This window comes from Oryctolagus cuniculus, chromosome 9 (genome assembly GCF_051225735.1).
Source record: "Oryctolagus cuniculus isolate XC-2025 breed Fujian yellow rabbit chromosome 9, ASM5122573v1, whole genome shotgun sequence".
In the NCBI taxonomy this organism is placed as follows: domain Eukaryota; kingdom Metazoa; phylum Chordata; class Mammalia; order Lagomorpha; family Leporidae; genus Oryctolagus; species Oryctolagus cuniculus.
This window is the reverse complement of record NC_142875.1, coordinates 32,627,907-32,650,895: the sequence shown is the minus strand read 5'-3', so window position 1 is coordinate 32,650,895 and position 22,989 is coordinate 32,627,907. Positions and strand designations below refer to the sequence as shown.

The 22,989-nt window shown below is 38.0% G+C and overlaps 1 long non-coding RNA gene across 1 annotated transcript in view; it reads left to right on the top strand.

The window, feature by feature from the left end:
- LOC138843687 (uncharacterized) overlaps nt 1-10,739 on the top strand; it is a 31,628-nt gene extending 20,889 nt beyond the window's left edge. Inside the window, exons 2-3 of the long non-coding RNA XR_016212815.1 lie at nt 7,399-7,459; nt 10,581-10,739. This is a non-coding gene — a long non-coding RNA (uncharacterized LOC138843687). The remainder of the gene's footprint in view (nt 1-7,398; nt 7,460-10,580) is intronic.
- The last annotated feature ends 12,250 nt before the right edge of the window (nt 10,740-22,989 follow it).

The window sequence follows — 22,989 nt, the reverse complement described above, 5'->3', positions numbered from 1 at the left end:
GCATCGCTATAAGTGGCAGATTGTGAATTTGACCTAAGTCTGCCTGGCATCAGGACCTAAAACTGCTTATTTTCTTAATTATCCTTTTATGTAAGTGTCTAGTACACTTATAATTTATTGCCATCTGTCTTGGCATTGTTTTATTGGTAAGTTGAAGACCTGTTTGTACTAGCTTGAACTGAAGGGGGCAGAGCCAGCACAAGATGAGAAGAGGACTCTGGATTTCAGCTTACTGCCAACAGGAAAGCGCTTGGAAGACGACTCTGCTGCAGCCCCAGGCTATTTCTTATGGAAGAGGAAGGATGACTCAGAGCAGAATCAAGAGCATCGTGAATTATTCATAGACAGGAGGCCTGGACTGGCTGGGTGCAAACAATCACCAACTGTAGTCGTCTCTTTACATATTTTGCTTTTGACCTATTTCTCTAAGAAAGTGGTCTCTGCTCACAATTTACACCTGTGCAACGAGTGTTTATGTTTGCAAAAACACTTTGCCTGTTATTGCCAATTTTATTGTCTAAAGTGGCCTAGGAAGTATCCTGTTGTGTTTGTATGTACTTCTCAAATAATTCATCTTTTAAAAATGTAAAAACTTTTTAAAAATCTTTTTAAAGTTTAAAATATTTTTAAACTTTTTTCCATAATTATATTCAGGATTTTGATCTTTAGGGATTTTATACTTCAGGGATATTGATCTTTGAGACTTCAATAGTCAGGATTATGGCATTCAGGATTGTGGTCCAAACTTGCTATCTTCAAGAGGCATGTTTAAAACAAAATGATAAAAGTACCCTTAAAGTAAAGTTATGAACAAAGATATGAGGCATATAGAAACAGAGTGTAGGAATAGAAATGCTGATATTATAAAAATTAAAAATTCAAGGCATGTGGGCTTGAATATGACAAAGAAGGATTGTTAAATGCTAAAGCCCACACTTCACAAAGCAGAACAGACATGAATATTTGTGCAATAAATAACAAACACCAGGTGTTTAATGCAAAAATTAAAAAGATGCAAAAGTCATGGTGACTAAATAAGAGGCATTACTTTATAATACAATCTAAGACATATTAAGTGGGCCGAAAAATTAGAGATAAGCTCTAAGCAAAATTGCACAAACACTACTTCAAAAAGTTTGCAGAAAAATGGCATTAAAAGTTAATTTATTTTAAGTCAACAACAGGAGTCACTGTGCACTTAATCCTCATGTAGGATCTCTGTCCTTAGTGTGCTGTACATTGAGATTTAATGCTATAACTAGTACTCAAACAGTATTTTTCACTTTGTGTTTCTGTGTGGGAGCAAACAGTTGAAATCTTTACTTAATGTATGCTAAACTGATCTGTATATAAAGAGAAACGAAAATGAATCTTGATGTGAATGGAAGGGGAGAGGGAGTGGGAAAGGGGAGGGTTGCGGGTGGGAGGGACGTTATGGGGGGGAAGCCATTGTAATCCATAAGCTGTACTTTGGAAATTTATGTTCATTAAATAAAAGTTAAAAAAAAGAAATCCAAGCAGAAATGTAAAAAAAAAAAGTTAATTTATTTTGGTGCAAAAAATTTTGAATGCATAGTACTCTCATAATAGGCATTTCCATGAACTTATTGAAGACCCCTTGTATATAGTATCTGAGTAGTATAGCATAAAGTACATATATACTATTTTATGTATATAGTGTGTATATTTGAGTGAAAGTGTGTGGCACTAGATAGGTTAATAAGCAGTTAGGGGGCTGGTGCTGCGGCTCACTAGGCTAATCCTCTACCTGTGGCGCCGGCACCGCGGGTTCTAGTCCTGGTTGGGGCGCCAGATTCTGTCCCTGTTGCTCCTCTTCCAGTCCAGCTTTCTGCTGTGGCCTGGGAAGGCAGTGGAGGATGGCCCAGGTCCTTGGGCCCTGCACCTGCATGGGAGACAAGGAGGAAGCACCTGGCTCCTGGCTTTGGATTGTTGCAGTGCGCCGGCCTCTGCAGCCATTTGGGGGTGTGAACCAACAGGAGGAAGACCTTTCTCTGTTTCTCTCTCTCACTGTCTAACTCGGCCTGTTAAAAAAAAAAAAAAAAAAAAAAAAAGGCAGTTAGGGTGTAAAACAAAATGCTTGCTTGTTCTTGAGAGCTGCCTTTGCCAGTACTTGGTTTCACCATGAAGGATGAGTGAAGAACCAGGTGTCATGAGAGATAGCCCAGAAATACCCCTCCACACACACCAACTGCAGTGACAAGCAAGAGACCTATTGCTTGCAGATTAGACATAGCTTCAATGTCTATCTTCCTGATAGGTTGTTAGCGCCTACCTACATAAACAATCAAAAATGAGTTTTTCCAAAAACCCTTTCTGTCCTACTGATTAGACATATCTTCAAGCCCTTAAACTAGTCAAAGGGTGATGCACCCTTTTTGTCACCATTGTGTGCAATAGAAGAGCCTGCATCTGCAAGCTGCACTCGCAACTCCTCCTTTCGAGCCCCTCTCCTGGATTCTCTAATAGGAGGGTTCTTGCTTTCAGTAAAACTTCTGCTTTGCCCACTTTCATTGTCCACATGGAGATTCTTTGTACTGAGATAAGAACTGACATCCTTCTCCTCCCATAGCCAAAGCTCTAAGTGTCAACATGGATGAATCTTAAAAACTACTGAATGAAAGAAGCAAACCATGTAAGCACAGATATTGTATTCTCAAAATGTTGACAAAATAAAAGCCTGTATGTTTTGAGGCAATAGGCATTTGGCCTGGCAGTTGAGGTACCTGCATCCCTGTATCAGAGTGCTTCCGTCTGATGCTCAAATCTCGCTCCTGGTAACGCAGATCTGTGGAAGCAACAGTGATAGCTCAAGTGTTTGAGTCCTTGTCACCCATGTGAGAGACCTGCACTGAGTTCTCAGTTTCTGACTTCAGCCCTGGTCACAGGCCATTGCAGGCGTTTGGGGGAATGGGCCAGTGATGGGCACTCTGTCTTTGTATCTCAAATAAATAAATTTGAAGATAGAATATATGTTTCATGTACTATTTGGTACTTGTGACATATCACATAATACAGACAGTTTTAGAATAAAGAAAAAGGCTGCCTGGAAAATATTTAACTTATCAAAAGCCTCTGCTCTTGTAGGATATTCTTTGTAGTTTACAGAAAAATACATATAGATTGTAGTCAGTCTGTCTAGTTTGTTACTTAAATTGAATCAGGATTTATCTTTTTTTCCTTTTTTTTTTTTTAAGGCATTACACTGTTTAAGAGCAGGGTCATGTGCTTCAAGGCTGTTTCTCTGATCAAGAAAAAAAGTGAATATAATAATTTGGCTTCATTTTTATCCCACACTTAAGTTACTAAAGAACATTAGTCCACACTCAGCTATCTACCATGTAATATGCAGCCAGGGTAGGGAAAATAAATCGCGTGAATTCAGAGACTTATCTCTCTGATGTTCTGGCCCAGAAAAGGGAAACAGGAATATAGTCCTATTCATCAAGCCAACATTTTCCCACAGTCGGTCTCAAATTTCATAACCCTCGTTAAATAAGTTGATAGTATCAGTCCTATTCCCAGTAAGCAAATGTTAATATCATTTAAATAGAATCTGAGGAGGCGATTTGGTGACCCAAAACACTCACTGAAGGTATTGAGAGATCAAAAGTGCAGAATGTAAGAAAAAGGCAAAATTCTTTGCCCCATCATTTTCCCAGTTATTTAACTGTGTACTTGAGGGAGGGAAGGCAAAGATCTGGCTTTCACTTTTTTGATTTACTGTGAGCAGGTACAATCCTAGAATGCCCATTTTACATTCTTCTTCCTCCTTTCCTTCCTCTTCTCTTTCTCCTAACTTCTATGTTCCCTAATGTTCTTAGTTTTACATGCATCAGATAGTTAGATGCATCAGATAGCAACAAGTCCATGTCTAAGATTAAGTGGGGTGATTTGTGTTTTCCCATTTGCTTCAAATGCTGCTTGCTACAGGCTGGGTGTAAGAATAGGTAACAGTTTTCACTGCCACTTACATTAGGACCTAGAAATACAGTGGGCAAATATGTGACCTAAATTGTGCCTTGTGGATGGAAAATCTTTCTATCAAATGTCTGTCTTAAGTGGTGAGTGAATGTTAAATGAATGCCAGAACTTGAGGACACAATAAGCAGAGACTGGAACATGGCCCGTCTTGCTATATGAAGCCCTGATCCTAGGAAAATAGCTCTGTTTCTTCACCTGATTCATACCTACATGCATTTCTGTGCAGCACACAGGAAAGAGGGTATTTAGCAGGGTTTAGAATTGTTTAGGAACTAAGATGAATGATTTGGCATATAATTTCTTATTTTTAAGTAAAAATATAAAACATCCACAACCTTAATTTTAAAACGTCATCATCTGTGTCTTGGAAATAGTTTTTTGGTATTCCAGTTATAGGCAGTAAAGAGAATAATTCCTTATGATTGACAAAAGGAAGAGCAAAATTATTATCTCATTGACTTCATTTGTTTATTTATTCAAAAGAGAGAAATATTTTCTCTCTGCTGGTTTGCTCAACAAACATTTGCAACAGTAGAGGCTGGGTACAGCTGAAACCAGGAAGCTGGAACTCCATCCAGGTCTGTTATGTGGGTGGCGAGGAACCAAGTCCTTGATTCATCACTTGCTGCCTCCCACAGTACACATTAGCAGGAAACTGGGGTTGGGAGCAGAACTGGGACATGAACTAAGCATTCCAATATGCAATGCACATAGCCAACTAGTGTTTTAACACCTATGCCAAATGCCCACCCCAGAACATTATTTTTTTAAAGGAACCCTACTCATGTTAAATAAAAAGGTTACAGTCATTTCCGTTTTTTTCTGCCTACAGAAATATAGATAGATATAGATTGAAATTCTTAAGGTTAGAATTTTTGACCAATTTCCATAGGGAATTTTATTGGTTCTCCAAAACCAAATGCTAGTCTGAAGAAGTGAAATTCAAGAACTGGGAAAGAGTGATTATCGGGATGGGAAGATAAGTCTATAAAAATATTTCTGACAGTTACTTAAAATTTTTACCAAACGTTTCCAAGTGACTACTATTAAAATACAAATTACTTGATGAAATTGATGAATGTTTAAGGCGTTAGGTAGACTAATTACCTGATTTAAACACTACATAATTTACATATATATATCAAAACATCACATTGTACCCCATAAATGTGTACAATTATTTTGTTAATTAAAAACAAAATTTAAAAGATACAAATTACCTTGTGCACTAGGGCATTAACTACCAACATCCATGTTAATACTCCAGTGTGGATTTGTTTCTCAAAGAGTTAAAGTGAGAAAAATGTGAATAATTACTTTGCAAGTAAGAATCGTTATAAATCATAGCGAAAGCAATCCAGTTTTGTTTTTTGCTTTTAGATACTTTGTTAGCTTTTTGCAGGTCTTTTTTTATTTAACACAAGATCAGATGTATAAATTAAAGGGATTATGCTCTTATTGAGGGGATTTCAGCCTTCACTTAGTGGGTAAGGGAGACCCTGAGGTGTTTTTCATCCCTCCCCCCGCCTCCAGAAATCACACCAAGGAGGCAGCTGCTTACTCCCATTTTGAGGGTGATTATAAGCTTGAGGCTAGCTATCTGTGTGGTTTTAAACATGCAGTTCCTAAAAAAGGAGTTTAAAGTTCACATGGGTTGCTAACTCCGTAAGTGAATACTTGGAAACACATACACATACCCATTTTTATACATGTTCTGGTCTATCTGACAAAAGAGTGCTATTACAATATTTCCCCCCTTATTAAGCTTACCATAATGGGTGGGTAGGAAGAGCATGGGTTCCGAAGATGAATACAGAACTGTTTCAAACTGGCTCTCACACTTACTGTTAGCTGAGTGACTTTGATTTAGTATTTGACCTTCAGTTTCCAAGCTAGTAAAATGGGGATAATAATAGCAATTGTGTTGGACTCTTCTAAAATCTATTAGGAAATACTTCATGAGATAACATAGTTGTTATAGAATTTTAATATTTAATGAACAATGAATAACATTGATAGTACTTTGCTCAGAATAGGCAAGCAGTGAATGCAGTATTGGTACATGTAAAGTTAACCCAGACCATAGTGTTGGACACATTCAAATAACATTTTATCTGAAAGGTATGTTAAATATATTATTTTTCATCCATATATCTTCAACTGAAACACTGTGTGAAGGAGGAAGACATTTTTTCCCCAAGGAAATTCTCATCCCACTTGCATTCTCTGTATATTCAATACTTGTTGGTATTTTTCATTAATGTTGTAACATTGAGAGCATTTTAAATTGCTGAATTGGGGTTTTCATAATTATTTTTCTCACAAGGAAGCACAGATATCATTCCATGTTGCCTTAATTGAGAACCATAGAGTATGTCTAAAAACACTTTGAGGCTATCATTTTTATTTCAATTTTATACCTTGTACTATTAGCTATATATTTTATAAATGATAAAGGGTCCTTGCTTAATTACACTCCTAGGAATACCATAGTTGATGACTAAAGTAAAGTGGATGGAAAAGATGGTCTTTCACAGGAGTTGAGTTCTATCAGAATTTTTGGTTGCTTTATGTCCTCTTCTCCAATCCAGCTTAGATCTCTATTTATTTGCATTTCATTTCTTGGTTTCCTCAGCACAACTGAAATAAATACTTACTGAGTACTTCTCTGTGGAAGCTTCACAACAAGTGTCTCCTCCTGAGGTGACAGCACTGCCATGCACTGTCCCCCTGGAGGAGCTGGACTGCTAGAAATCCCACTGCTTCATGCCAGTGGTGCTGCTACCAAGTACAGTCCTCAGCCTGTGGAGCTCCCCACTGGATCAAGGTCTCTGGAGCTCTATGAGAGACTGAAATACACAAAGGGAGAGTGGCTAGACCACATAGAAAATAGAGCTCTAGCTGGTGCCACGGCTCACTAGGCTAATCCTCCGCCTTGCAGCGCCAGCACACCGGGTTCTAGTCCCGGCTGGGGCACCAGATTCTGTCCCGGTTGCCCCTCTTCCAGGCCAGCTCTCTGCTGTGGCCCAGGAGTGCAGTGGAGGATGGCCCAAGTCCTTGGGCCCTGCACCCCATGGGAGACCAGGATAAGTACCTGGCTCCTGCCATCGGATCAGCCGCGGCGGCCATTGGAGGGTGAACCAATGGCAAAGGAAGACCTTTCTCTCTGTCTCTCTCACTGTCCACTCTGCCTGTCAAAAAAAAAAAAAAAAAAAGCTCTAACATATAACCTGCATAAGTCAACCAAGTATTTAATCCACATAGGAAGCCAGTCTACTGTCTATAAACCAGACTTGCAGGAAGTCAGACAGCTATCTCTAGCAACCAACTCCCAAAGCATAGGACTTGATTGATAATTGACAGCTTCCCTAATTGTTGTTTCTGCTTTCTTTTTAGGACCAAACCAAGAAGGGTGAATATGCAGCCCTAATGGATCACATTGGATAGCTTGATTCTGGTCAGCCCATCTACGGCTACTCTATACTAATAACCACCAAGCATTGTAAAGTGTTCTCACTTTTTTGCTGCTTTTGAGTCTCTCCTTAAATACAAGCAGTGGTGCCTCACTGCCTTGCTGTAGCACGTTCTGGATAAATAGTCTTTGTTCTCATTTGGTTGGGATTCATTTGTTTTCACTCCTAGCTCCTGGCCAGGTTTGTGAGGTTTGTTTTTATGTCATTGCCATGCCTGACTAAAGATGTCACTTTTCAGTGCCAAGTGTTGCCCCTTGCCAGCTCAGAGTTTTGTACCCAGGTAGGCTGCTGCCTTCCAGATGTGGCCAGACATCCAGGGATAAGGCTGCATTCAATCCTCTTGACTACAGAGAGTTTGTTCTTTGCCTCATTGTTATGCGACATTGTGTGTTGTATAGGACTAGACATCAGACGATGCAAGTCTATGTCGCATTTATCAAGGCTATGGAGGCACCTTCACTCCAAACTAAGTAATTAAGATGCTGTTTTTTCCCTTGTTGCTGATGCCGAGAAAATCAAAATACTAATGAAATGTTTGGCACACCTACTTATCACAATGAATTTAATTTCATCTCACTAGAGTCCACACAGCTTCCTTGAAAGTCAGCTGAATGTTTCAGTCAGGTGCACGTTCATTGTCTGAACAGCTCGAGTTCATCTTTCCTATTGTTAAATTCTATGATGAAATCCTTAGGACTGAGTCATTTGTACCATCTTTAATATATTACCTGGTATATGACAGCTCTTTGAGTCTCTTACACACACAGCCCTGGTTTATCTTCTTGTTTTCTACCTTTGGTTATTAGAGCCTCAACAACACTAGCTCATTGTTTAGGGTAAAGCAGTCACTTTTCCAGCATCAAATATGTACTTCAATTATGGTAAATTTGTGTTCTTCAGCTTCATTTAATTTATTTCTTGTCCTCCTGCTTACACAATATTTTATTGTTCCAAGGCTGCTTAATAGTATAACCTTTATGCAAACATGTAAAGTAAAATGTTAAGATGCACCACGTACAATCAATGCAAAAACCTAGGTGACCTGGCTATCTGACATACAGATGCTTTCCTTTCTGGGCTATACTTACATACTTTCAAGTGATGGCAACATCATCGCAGTTTTATTTTGATACTGACTGTAAGACCCGTTCTGATTTTAAAAACATTAAATTGAGGGGACAAGGCACCTTAAAATTGAGAAATATGGTCACTATAAAATTGGTAAAACCTAGCCAGGATTTACCATCAACATGGCCAAGCAATTGAAAGAAACCCTGCCTCCAGAGATCCACTGCAAGAGCTAAAAGCCTGAAAAGGCAAACGTAACACCTGCCTTTGTCTTGTTTCTCAAAGCTAGCTAGTCTTTTGACAAGTCCTCTGATTCTGCCTCCAAAATATATTTGAACTCTGCACACTCGCCTGCATCTGTCTACCACTACCATTACCAAGGTCCCATCCCCTTGCCTTGGGCACCGCAGTACCTCTCTGCCCTCATTGGTTCCTCTGACCCTGCATTTTTCATAGCACAGGGAGAATAATCTCTTAGTAAATGCGACCACACCACTCTTCTCCCCACTGATTCACACCAGTTTCAAATTGGATAAGGCCAAACTCATCCATGATTGGCGATGCCCATTTCGCCAAACTCATCTCCGTTCCCCTCTTCATCTACCTCAGTCATACCGGCTTCCTTCCCGTGCTTGGATTGTCAAGCTTTCCTGCTCCAGGGACTCTCATCCTACCTATACTATCATTTTCTTCTCACTGCTGACCCATCATTTTCCAGGTCTTAGTTTAAATGTCAATTTCCTGGAGAGGCTTTCCTGACAATCCTGAACAAATAAATTTCCTCTGCCTTTGTCCCCATCTCTGCCACTTGCATTTCTTACATTGCATCATTTCTTTCTTTGTAGCACTTATCATTATGTGAAATTATACCCTTATTTGTTGGTGTGTAGATTATCCTCCACAAGGGGAAGCAGCATGTTTGTTTTGTCACCAACCAAGTGCTTGCCACACAACAGTGATCCATAATTATCTCTGGGATAATGACATCAAAGGAACAGAACTGCAGACACAGGACTAGAGGACTATGACAGTACACAGGGCCCCAAGTCCCAGACCACAAGGAAGGAACACATCCAGTGGGATAGTTCTCCATGGCAGAAAGAATATTGGCTGGGGAATAAAAGGTCTGATTTTGGGTTTTGCCTTTATCATGTAAAAAAATACATTAACTGGAGTACGTATTTACCCTCCTTATGGTTCTTTTTTTGTTGAGGGAACAATAATACCTATGATACTCACTAATTACTGTAAAGATTGTATGAGATTGATGAATGTTAAATTGTCAGGCAAAGTGAAGTCATTATTCAGATATGTAGGTAAGGAATCAGCTACAGGAATTATTTCAAGGAGACTTGTCACAGCTGCTGATAAAAGGTCAAGTTCTAGTCCTATGTACAGGATCCGAGCCTGGACTGACTGTAGGTGTGATTGGCCATGAGTTTCTAGAACTAATGAGTTTTGGATCCTTACTTTTCCACTGCCAGCATTGGACTTTGTCCCATAGTTTAGTTGGGCAGGAGAATGTCCATGGAGATCCCAGAACTCTGGCTATAGGTTTGAGTTGACCTCAGAGGAAAGGATTCCTTTTCCTGCTCCTCTTCTCTTCTCTTCATATTCTCAGGTTTTCTTCTTCTAGTGCTTCTTTCATCTTGTCAATTTATTCTGCAGAGGAAGCAATGGAAATCCATTCACGATGCAAGGAAAGAATGTTCATCTTATAATAAGTGGTCACAGTCTTTTGTTAGACTGATGACATTTTTTCAAATTTCAGGCTTTATCTAGTGAGTTTGGGGTACAATTGCAAGTAATTTGTGTGTCTCACTGCCATAATTCTGTACTTATGGTGGAGCTGGCTCACCATCCCTTAGAATTTGTGCTCTGAAGTGTAGACTGTATGAGCAGTGGCTGTTCAGCCAGTACTTGTGTCCCAGTCCCCTTAATCTCTCAGTAGAGTCACATGTGTGATGTGTGTCACTTCTGGGCCAATGCATCTGACAGGTTTTGTATCATCTTCATGCTTTTTGGCCCCTTCCACAGATGAATACAGAAGATGACATGATTCTAATGGATGGCAAGACCGCAGGATGGATGGAGTCTGTGTTCTTGACTGTTCACATAATGGGAAGCTCTCTGCTCTCCTGAAATACTCCCCCTAGACTATTAGAAAGCAGAGAAATAAACCTCTATTGTGTTAAATTACTGAATTTTGGGATTTTGTTGTTGTTGTTACAACCACTAGTTATTGACATAGGAAGCATTTTCTGGGATTAAAAACGAAGAAAGGAAGCAATTTTGTCAGCCTCATATCATAATGAACTATATTATAACACAGAAATTATTTATTACTCCAACAGGCATCAGCACTAAATATCAGGGAAGTTAGTGAACAATAAAGATCATAAAGTTCATCAGCATTAGTAAATGTTTCTAATATGTAAATTAGTTTGGAGACTATTTTCCCATCTTCTAAGATGACCGAATTACCAATGTTGAATTATGGAAGCCTGTAAAGCAAGTTAAAGGCTGTAATCTTTGTAGCCATCAGACAATGATGATTTAGTTTTATTTTTGACATTGCTTTTTCCTGCCCTTTTAATCTTTGTCTGCCTTATTGTTTCTAATATTACTTTGAGAGTAAGCCAGAAGGTGGTAAAAGCCTATGTTTCTCTAAGTCACGGAAACAGCTGACATCCTGTCTCTCTCCATTAATGAGTAATAGACAGGTGGATATTTACCAGTGGCTCCAGCTGAATTATGACAAGACCCATCATGAGCCAGGCTGGGAAGCTTGTCTACTGTGTGAGTAAGGGAGGCTCACCAGAATAGCTCCTGGGGTTCTCAGCAAGTGGGGACAAGTTTGTACATTGCTGGCTCTCTCCAAATCGTCCTAACAGTTGTTTTTGTAAAGGGCATTACAATTATTCTCTCTGCTGCTGCTGTTTGTTCTGCAGGAAATCTCTGTTAGGCCTTTTATAGGTGAAGCTAAAGCACACAGACCTTCAAAAAATTGCTGAGAATTAAAAATGACATTAAAGTTTCTGAGAACTCTTCATGTTATTAAGACCCATAGAAAGAGACTGTGTAGATAATACACTAATGATTTCAAGGCAAAAAAGTCTTGCTGGCCCACTGAAGTAATGCAGCTTGGTAAGCCTGGGCAGAATCTGTACATGGTATCCTTAGTTCAGAAAGCTTTCAGGATTTACAGCAATTATCTCATTCATTCATCAAGCCCTTCATTGAGCAGGTGCAAAGTATTTTCACCCCTTTCCAAAGGTGGTGGAGACAAAGCAGTCAGCTGAAGGTGTTTTTCACAGCCAATGTTTTTAATTTTTCTGGAGCTATGTCTTCTCTACCTTATTGAATGTATGAATGGATGACATGAGGTTTGGAACAACTGAGCAAATCTTCAAGCATGATGTCTTATTAGACTTCTTAACATTAGGAAAGCACAGACTTTGCAACTCATGTGTCATTCTTACTGCAGTTGACTTTATTTATTTATTTATTTTTTTGACAGGCAGAATGGACAGTGAGAGAGAGAGAGAGAGAGGAAGGTCTTCCTTTGCCGTTGGTTCACCCTCCAATGGCCGCCTCGGCCGGCGCGCTGCGGCCGGCGCACCACGCTGATCCGATGGCAGGAGCCAGGTACTTCTCCTGGTCTCCCATGGGGTGCAGGGCCCAATTACTTGGGCCATCCTCCACTGCACTCCCTGGCCACAGCAGAGAGCTGGCCTGGAAGAGGGGCAACCGGGACAGAATCCGGCGCCCTGATCGGGACTAGAACCTGGTGTGCCGGCGCCGCAGGCAGAGGATTAGCCAATTGAGCCGCGGCGCCGGCCTGCAGTTGACTTTTTAAAAAAATTAAGTTATAGAAGTTTCATGTATTTCATATATATAGATTTAGGAGCATAGTGATACTTCCCACCTTACTCTACCTTCTCTGCCCAGGCTCCAGCCATCTTTCTGCTCTTAATTTTTACAAAGTTCTATTTTACTTATTGATCATATAGTTAACCCTACACTAAGTAAAAGTTCAACAACTAGTATGAAGAAGAAAACTTTCCCTCAGCAAGAGAGACAAGGGCTGTAAACAATCACCAAATTTGAAGATGTCCTTTTAACTCCAATACATTACATTTTAAGTACTCTATTAGTTACCTCGGATCAGGGAAAACATATGATATCTGTCTTTTTGGGACTGGCTTATTTCACTAAGTATAACAGTGTCCAGTTGTATCCATTTTACTGCAAAAGACAGGATTTTTTTTTTTTTTTTTTTACAGCTGAGTAGTGCTCCATAGTGTATATATACCATAATTCCTTTATCAAGTCAATAGTTGATGGACATCTGAGTTGATTCCATATCTTAACTACTGTGAATTGTGCTTCAGTGAACATGGGGGTACAGGTAACTCTTTCAGATTCTGGTTTCTTTTGGTTTGGGCACATTTCAAGGAGTGGGATGACTGGATCATATGGTAGGTCTATATTCAGGTTTCTGAGGTATCTCCATACTGTCTGACACAGTGGCTGTGCCAGTTTACATTCCACCAACAGTGAATTAGGGTACCTTTTCCCCCACATCCTTGCCAGCATTTGTTGTTTGTTGATAGCTGTATGATGGCCATTCTAACTGGAATGAAGTGAAACCAATTGTGGTTTTGATTTGCATTTCCCTGATGGCTAGTGTTCCTGAACATTTTGTCAAGTATCTGCTGGCCAGTTGATTTTCCTCTTGAAAAATTCCCGTTCAAGTCCTTTTCCCATTTCTTAACTGGATTGTTTGTTTTATTTTCATTTAATTTGAGCTCTTTTAAGATTCTGCATGTTAACCCTTATCTGTTGCATAGTTTGCAAATATTTTCCCCCTTTCTGTTGGTTACCTCTTCACTTCACTGAGTGTTTCTTTTGCAGTGCAGAAGCTTCTCAATTTGATGTAATGCCGTTTATCAATTTTGGCTTTGCCTGGGCCTTTGGGATCTTTTCCAAGAACTCTACTTATGCCAATGTCTTACAGGTTTTCCCCAATTTTCTCTAGTAATTTGATGGTATCAGGTTATAGATTTAGGTCTTTGATCCATTTTGAGTGGATTTTTGTGTAAAGTTTAAGGCAGGTGTCTAGTTTCATATTTATGCATGTGGAGATCCAGTTTTCCAAGCACCACTTGTTGAAGAGACTGTCTTTGCTCCAGGGATTGATTTTAGTTTCCTTTGTCAAAGATAAATTGGTTGTAGATGTGTGGATTGAATTCTGGCATTTTTCTTCTGTTCCATTGGTATTCCTGTATGTTTTTGTGCCAGTACCAGGCTGTTTTGATTATAACTGCCCTATAGTATGTCTTGAAATCAGGGCTTCTGATGCTTTTTTTTTTGTATAAGATTGTTTTAACTGTTTGGGATCTCTTGTGTTTCTATACGAATTTTAGCATCATTTTTTTCTAGATCTGAGAAGAATGTCATTGGTATTTTGGGATTGCATTGAATCTGCAAACTGCTTCTGGTCATATGGACATTTTGATGTTAATTCTTCTGACCCATGAATATGAATATTTTTCCATTTTTAAATGTCTTCTATTTATTTATTTAGAGTTTTGTAATTTTAATCATAGTGATCCTTGACATCTTTGGTTAAATTTATTCCAAGGTATTTAATTCTTTTTGGAGCTATTGTGAATGGAACTGATCTTAAAAGTTCTTTCTCAGCCATGGCTGAGAAAGGCTATTGATTTTTGTGTGTTGATTTTATATCCTGCCACTTTACTGACTCTTTTATGAGTTCCAATATTCTCTTAGTGGAGACTTTTGGATCCCCTATATATAGAATCATGTCATCTGCAAATAGGGATGGGTAGTTTGACTTCCTCCTTCCCAATTTGTTTCCTTTTGATTTCTTTTTCTTGCCTGATGTCTCTGGCTAAAACTTTCAGGACTATACTGAATAGCAGTGGTGAGAGTGGGCAGCCTTGTCTGGTACCAGATCTTAGGGGCATGCTTCCAGCTTTTCCCCATTCAGTGGAATGCTGGCCACTGTGGGTTTGCCATAAATTGCCTTGATTTTGTTGAAGAATGTTCCTTCTATATCCAATTTGCTTAAGGTTTTCATCATGAAAGGATGTTGTATTTTATCAAGTGCTTTCTCTGCATCTATTGAGATAACCACATGTTTTTGTTCTTCAGTTTGTTAATGTGATATATCACATTGATTGATTTGCGAATGTTGAACAATCCCTGCCTACTAGGGATAAATTCCACTTGTTCTGGGTGAATGATCCTTTTGAGGTGTTGTTGGATTCAGTTAGCTAATATTTTGTTGATGATTTTTTCATCTATGTTCTTCAGGGATATTGGTCTATAGCTCTTTCTCTGTTGTATCTTTTTCAGGCTTAGGAATTAAGGTGATGCAGGCTTTAAAGAAGGAGTTTAAGATGATTCTCTCCCTTTCAATTGTTTTGCATAGCTTGAGAAGAATTGGAGTTAGTTCTTCTTCAAATATCTGGTAGAATTCAGCAGTGAAGCCGTCCAATCCTGTGTTTTACTTTGTTGGGAGGGTCTTTGTTATTGATTAAATTTCCATCTTGGTTATTGGTCTGTTCAGCTTTTCTATGTCTTCTGACTAATTTTTATAGGTTGTATGTGCCTAGGAATCTATCCATTTCTTCTAGTTTTCCCAATTTTTTGGCATAGAGCTCTTTAATTTCTGATTTTTTTTTTATTTCTGTGGTACCTATTGTTACATTTCCTTCTTCATCTCTAATTTTATTGATTTGGATCTTCTCTCCTCCTCCCCTTTTTGGTTAGTTGGGCAAATGGTGTATCAATTTTGTTTTCCAAAAACCAGCTCTTCATTTCACTAATCTTTTGTATTGTTTTGGTTTTAATTTGGTTTATTTCTTCTCTAATTTTAATTATTTCTTCCCTCCTAATTTGGGATTTGTTTTTTCTAGATCTTTGAGGTTCACTGATAATCCATTTATTTGGTGCCTTTCCAATTTCTTCATGTACACACTAATTGCTGTAAACTCCTCTCTTAACACCAATTTGCTGTACCCCATAAATTTTGATATGATGTATTATCATCTTCATTTGCTTCCAGAAATTTTTTTTTCTTTTGATTTCTTCTATGACCCACTGTTCATTCAGAAACATGTTGCTCAGTCTCCATGTGTTTGCATATTTTCTAGAGAATTCTTGAGTTCTTGATTTCCAGCATCATTCCATTGTAGTCAGAGAAGATGCATGGTATAATTTTGATTTTTTTTTTTAATTTGCTGAGACTTGTTTTATGGCCTAGCATATAGTGTACCCTAGAGAAAGGTCCATGCACTGATGAGAAGAATGTATATTTTATAACTGTGGGGTGAAGAGTTTCATAGATATCAGTTAAGTTCATTTGGTCCCTAGTGTTGATTAGGTCCATTGTTTGTTGATTTTCTGTCTGGTTGATCTGTCCATTGCTGAAAGTGGGGTATTGAAGTCCCCCATTACTATTGTATTAGAGTCTATGTTTCCCTTTAGATCCATTAACATTTGTTTTAAATAGCCAGGCTCCCTGAAATTGGGTGTGTATGCATTTATTATAGTCATATCTTCCTGTTGAATTGATTCCTTAATTGTTACATACTGCCCTTCTTTGTCTCTTTTTAACAGTTTTTGTGTTAAAGTCTATTGTCTGATATTAGGATGGCAACACTTGCCCTTTTTTGCTTTTTGTTAGTGTGGGATATCTTTCAATCCTTTCACTTTCAACCTGCATGTGTCTTTGTTGATGGGTTATATTTCTTGTAGGAACTAAATAGATGGGTCTTGTGTTTTAATTCATTTGGCCAGTCTGTATCTTAACTGGAGAGTTGAGGCCTTTTATATTCAAGGTGAATATTAATAAGTAACTACTTGGCCCTGCCATTTTTACATAAATATTCCTATTGTTTATTTGGATTTCCTTTATACTTTTACTGGGGGATCTTCTGCCTTCACCTTTCATAATGATGGCTGTCTTTTTGTGTTTCTATGTGTAGCACATTCTTAAGCATCTTTTGTAATGTTGGATGAGTTGTGACAAATTCTCTCAATTTCTGTTTGTTATTTGAGGTTTTTATTTCACCTTTATTCATTAATGACAACTTTTCTGGGTATAGTTTTCTGGGTTGACAGTCTTTTCTTTTAAGACTTGGACTATATCTTGCCATTCTCTTCTAGCCTGTAGGGTTTCTGATGAGAAGCCAGCTGTGAGTCTAATTGGAGGAACTTGGAAAGTAATTTGGCATTTCTTGCATGCATATTTTAGAATTTTTTCTTTATGATTTACTGTGGAAAGTTTGATTACAGTGTGTCATGATGAGATTTTTTTCTGTTCATGTCTGTTAGGAGTGCAAGTGACTTTCAAAACATTATTAACTAACTTTTTTTTAAACCTTTATTTAGTAAATATAAATTTCCAAAGTACAGTTTATGGATTACAATGGCTCCCCCCCCATAACTTCCCTCTCACTCGCACCACTCCCATCCCCCGCTCCCTCTCCCATTCCATTCTCATCAAGATTCATTTTCAATTATCTTTATATAAAGAAGATCGATTTAGTATATATTAAGTAAAGATTTCATCAGTTTGCACCCACACAGAAACACAAAGTGTAAAATACTGTTTCAGTACTAGTTATAGCATTACTTCACATTGGATAACATGTTAAGGACAGATCCCACATGAGGAGTAAGTGCACAGTGACTCCTGTTGTTGACTTAACAATTTGACACTCTTGTTTAAGGTGTCAGTAATCTCCCTAGGCTCTAGTCATGAGTTGCCAAGGCTATGGAAGCCTTTTGAGTTCACCGACTTCGATCTTATTCCGACAGGGTCATAGTCAAAGTGGAAGTTCTCTCCTCCCTTCAGAGAAAGGTACGTCCTTCTTTGATGGTCCATTCTTTCCACTAGGATCTCACTCGCAGAGATCTTTCATTTAGGTCCTCTTTTTTTTTTTTGCCAGAGTGTCTTGGCTTTCCATGCCTAAAATACTCTCATGGGTTCTTCAGCCATATCCGAATGCCTTAAGGGCTGATTCTGAGGCCAGAGTGCTATTTAGGACATCTGCCCTTCTATGAGTCGGCTGTGTATCCCACTTCCCATGTTGGATCATTCTCTCCCTTTTTTATTCTACCAGTTAGTATGAGCAGACACTAGTCTTGTTTGTGTGATCCCTTTGACTCTTAGATCTATATCATTATGATCTATTGTGACCTGAAATTGATCACTTGGACTAGTGAGATGGCATTGGTACATGCCACCTTGATGGTATTGTATTGGAATCCCCTGGCACATTTCTAACTCCACCATTTGGGGCAAGCCAGCTTGAGCATGTCCCAAATTGTTGTACATCTCCTCCCTCTCTTATTCCCACTCCTATATTTAACAGAGATCACCTTTCAGTTAAATTTAAACACCTAAGAATAATTGTGTGCTAATTACAGAGTTCAACCAATAGTATTAGGTAGAACAAAAAAAATACTAAAAGGGATAAACAAATACACATCTTCTAACTTGATACTATAATTGTCAGAATGCTGGTGTTTACTGATTATCCAAGAAGAGGGGGTGATTATAGTGAAAGGGAAAAATTTAGATTGTTCATTTTGAGCCTTTGGATAGAATACCTTAGAACAGAGGCATCTAATATAATTAAAACCATGGGCTTTAACTTCATTTGGACCTGTGTATTAGTATCTGGCTTTGAAATGCAACAGCCATGCTGCAGTTTCCCTATTTGTAAAATAGGTTATTTACTATTTATCATTATAGTAAGGCATTCTTTAATTATTATTTTACTATGTTTAATTAGGTTGTTTGACTAGTTATTTGAAAGCAACTTAGAGGGCCAACACTTTGACACAGTGAGTTAAGCTTCTGTTTGCAGCACCAGGATCCCATATGGGCACCAGATGGAGTCCCAGCTGCTCCACTTTGTATCCAGCTCCCTGCTAATGCACTTGGGAAAGCAGTGTGGATGGTCCATGTCTCTGGACCCTGCCACCCACATGGGAGATTGGGAGGAAGCTCCTGGGTTTGGCTTGGCCCAGCCATGGTTGTTGTGGCCATTTGGCTCGTGATCAGCAGATGGAAGATCTTTCTTTATCCTTCTTTCTCTGTAACTCTGCCTTTCAAATTAGTAAGTAAACCTTTTTTTTTTTTTCAAAATAACAATTTGATGAATTACATGAGAGAGAAGATTGTTTTTCCTAGTTTAATGAATATTTTTAAAGACTTTTAGCATATCAAGTATCATTACTCTAGAGTTTACTTAGCTTTAACAAAGTAGTCAAAGATACATTATGTGACAAATCATGTAGAATATATGAGTTGGTGATTCTTTGGTGATTATTGAATTGTAGACATTCACCAGCTCATTAGCAGAGTTTCCTTCCCTAGTCTGGTAGATGGAGTTAGCAAAGTAGTATGAAGAAATTATCTTGAAGAGTATTGATCTACTTAATAATAGGAATATGGAACACTTTAATTAGCATAACTTCCATAATTTAAAAATGGATACATATCATCTGTAAACTTCTACACACATACAAATACATTTCAAGAGAGTATACATGCTGTCTTTAGTAGCTATAAAAATCATGAGAAGACTGTTTAGTAGACAAATGTTGCTTTATATTGAATTGGTGTGTCAAAACTAAGCTTCTTATTTCTAAAATTTCTTAGTAGTTGGTAATTTTACGTATGGTTAAGTAGAACCATGAGGGGGAAACAGCATAAAACTATTTGTTAATCTTATTTTCTTATTGTAAGTTTTTTTTTTAACTCTTTCAATGGAAAAATCTCAAATATACTTAAGTTGACAGAAGAGTGTCCATAAACCAATAATTTTTAAGTCTGGATCAAATATTTCATGTATTCCTTCATTAGTTTCTCCTCTCCTGATTTTTAAATTATTTTTAGGACAGTTTCAGATCTACAAAAAAGCTAAGATGGCGTGAGAAGGGTCTTAGATATCTTATACCCATTTTCTCCTTTTACTAACAACTTACATTAGTATGATGCCTTTGTTATAAATAATGAACCAATATTGATATGTTATCAACAAAAGTCTATAATTTTTATAGATCATCTTAGTTTCTGTCTAAAGTTTCTTTTCTGTTCCAGGATCCTATCCAGGATACCACATTGCATTTAGTTGTGTTGGCTATGGCAATTTCTTAGCCTTTCCTTGTCTTTGAAGATCCTGATTGTTCCAAAGATTCTAAGTTAGATATTTTTAGAGTCCCATACTCTCAGAATCTGTGTGATGTTTTCCTCATAAGACTGGGGTTATGGGTTATTGGGTGGAGGACCACAGAGGTCAAACACCATTTTCATCAGGTCATGTTAGGGTATGTGCAATCCACATGATTTATGACTGCTGATGTTGGCCTTTAGCACCTGCCTGAACTAATGTTTGTCAGGTTTTTCCACTATTAATTTACTCTACTCCCTGGAAGGCACTAGGCCCAGTCCACAATCCTGTCCATCTTCCTTGAGTGAGCATCTACATAAATTAGTAGGGATTCCTCTGCATGAGAGACTTAATTATTATCAACCACATATTTGAACGTTTTATTACATGTAAAAATCAACAGTAATTCCATAATATCACACCTAAAATTAATAGTAATTCCATATTATCAAATATTTTCTAAATTCAAACTTTGAATTACTTTATAAACAACTTTTTTTTAAGATTTATTTATTTGAAAGGCAGAGTTACAGAAAGAAAGGGGGAGAGAGAGGGTAAGAGAGAGCGAGATCTTCCATCTGCTGTTTCACTCCCCAAATGGCTGCAATAGCCAGAGTTAGGCTGGTGTGAAGCCAGGAGCCAGGAGCTTCTTCCTAGTCTCCCACTTGGGTACAGGGACCCAAGGACTTGAGTCATGTTCTGCTGCTTTCCCCGTCACATTAGCAGAGAGCTGGATTAGAAATGTAGCAGCTGGGAGTCACACTGGTGCCTATATGGGATGCTGGCATTGCAGGCAATGGCTTTACCTGCTATGCCACAGTGCCAACCCCTACAGACAACTTCTGAAAATACTTGTTTGATTCAAACCAAATAAGAATTACACATTGTGTTGGTTAATGTGTGGGCTAATTTCTATTAATCTATAGTTCTCTTTTTGATCTTCCATTCTTGCAACTTATTTTCTGGAAAATTTGTTATATTTAATAAACTATTATATTTTAAAATATTTTCACTTATGTTTATCCAACAGGTATATTTTAATTTGGAATATAATTTTATTGAAAATTAGAATTCATTCTCAAATCAAAGAATCTACTATCCATCAACTAATACTTACTGAGCATCTATTTGGTGCTAAGTACTAGGAATAGTGCTAGGTATATAATGATGAATAAGTAGAAGATGAATAAGCACATTACATTTAATCCAGTTTCACTAATCTCCCTTTCTTTGTCTCAGAAGTAATAAAAGCAAACATTTGGGGGTATATTTTGTGCCTGGCACGAGTGAATATTATTTTGCTAAACATTATTTTCTCATTTTTTTTCACTTTTTAACCTGTTTATTTACCTTTTAACTTATAATATATGAAAGAGAGCTATGTAAAAAAAGGCTTTTCAGGTTTAATTTAAATGTGAATTTTTTTTCAATTTTTTTAAACTTTTATTTAATGAATATAAATTTCCAAAGTACAGCTTATGGATTACAATGGCTTCCCCCCCATAACGTCCCTCCCACCCACAACCCTCCCCTTTCCCACTCCCTCTCCCCTTCCATTCACATCAAGATTCATTTTCAATTCTCTTTATATACAGAAGATCAGTTTAGCATACATTGAGTAAAGATTTCAACAACCTGAACTGTAGATTTTAACTGGTTAGAATGTTTTATTGCGAATTGGTCTTGGGCAATCTAGCTCAAAGACTAACCAGAGGTTGGCAAATTATTTCTGTAGAGATCTAGCTAGATAATTTTTAGGCTTTGCAAAACACATCTGAACTCTGTCTCTGTCGCTCCTTCTTCCTTTTCTCTTGCAATCCTTTAAAAATGTGAAATCCAGTCTTATCTTATGGACCATATGAAAACAGTCCACAAACTGAGTTTGGTTCACAAGTCATAGATTTCCAAGTCCTGCTAACCACTGAACTATACTGCCTATTGTCAATGTCGTGTTGGTCACCCCCAGAAACGCTGCCATGCCACGGGGCTTAATGCATTGGATCCATCTGCTCTTATTCTCATCATCCATAAAAACATGGAGCAGTAGCCTGAATTCCTGACCTAGGGAAAGCAATATAAAGAACTCAAAGACACCCAGTGTCAAGGAAATTCTAATATGAAGGTAGTCAGTCTGAGTGATTTCCAGAGTACAAAAGGATGAGTAGCTCAACTAAGCAGTGAAAGTGGAATAAACAGTTACTCTTTGCAAATGAACAGAACAACCTTGACCCTGTGGTCACAACTTCACTGTAGGGTCCTCCTTGCTTAGATGGTCATAAAAATATAAGCATGTTGCAGTTGTTTAAAAATGTGAGCTATTCAGCTATCAACTTTGACTTTCCGAGCTCCTGGTCTCATGCACTATGTAATTCTATGGATTTATATCATTCAGAAACTCGGTGACTGGAAATTCTTATTAGATAGCTGAAACTAAATCTATGGTTTTTGCAGTCAGATGACCTATGTTTAAATTACACATCTGTCACTTTCAAATTGTTGTCCTGAGCACTTTTTTTTTTTTTTTTTAAAGATTTTATTTATTTGAGAGGTAGTGTTACAGACAGTGAGAGGGAGAGACAGAGAAAGGTCTTCCTTCTGTTGGTTCACTCCCCAAATGGCTGCAATAGCTGGAGCTGCACCAATCCGAGGCCAGGAGCCAGGTGCTTCTTCCCAGTCTTCCATGTGGCTGCAGGGCTCAAGGACTTGAGCCGTCTTCTATTGCTTTCTTAAGCCACAGCAGAGAGCTGGATTGAGAGGAGCAGCTGGGACTAGAACCAGCATTCATATGGGATGCTGGTGCTGCAGGCAGAGGGTTAACCTACTGAGGCATGGCGCTGGCCCCTGAGCACTTTGTTTAATCTCAAGTCTTAGTTTCCTTAATTATAAAATAGTGGTAATACTACCTCAAAGAGTTATGAAGACGATAATATAAAGTACTTATCAGTACCTGCCATAACTAATACATACTATTCATTATTATTAAAACATTATTAAATTATATAATCCATACTATACATTATGTGAATTGATTTTGATCCTATGTTTTGGTCCTCTTGGTCTTTTTTTCCCCTGCAACGATCATGGATTTATTTAGAAAATAATTTTATTCATGTTTTTATTTAGTTACTGTATTTTCTCTGCTGTGCATGGTGTCATAGAAAAAAGAAGGAAATCAGCTAGTTTTCCCCCCAAGGAAATGATCACTTTTATGGGAGATTAGTGTAACAGAG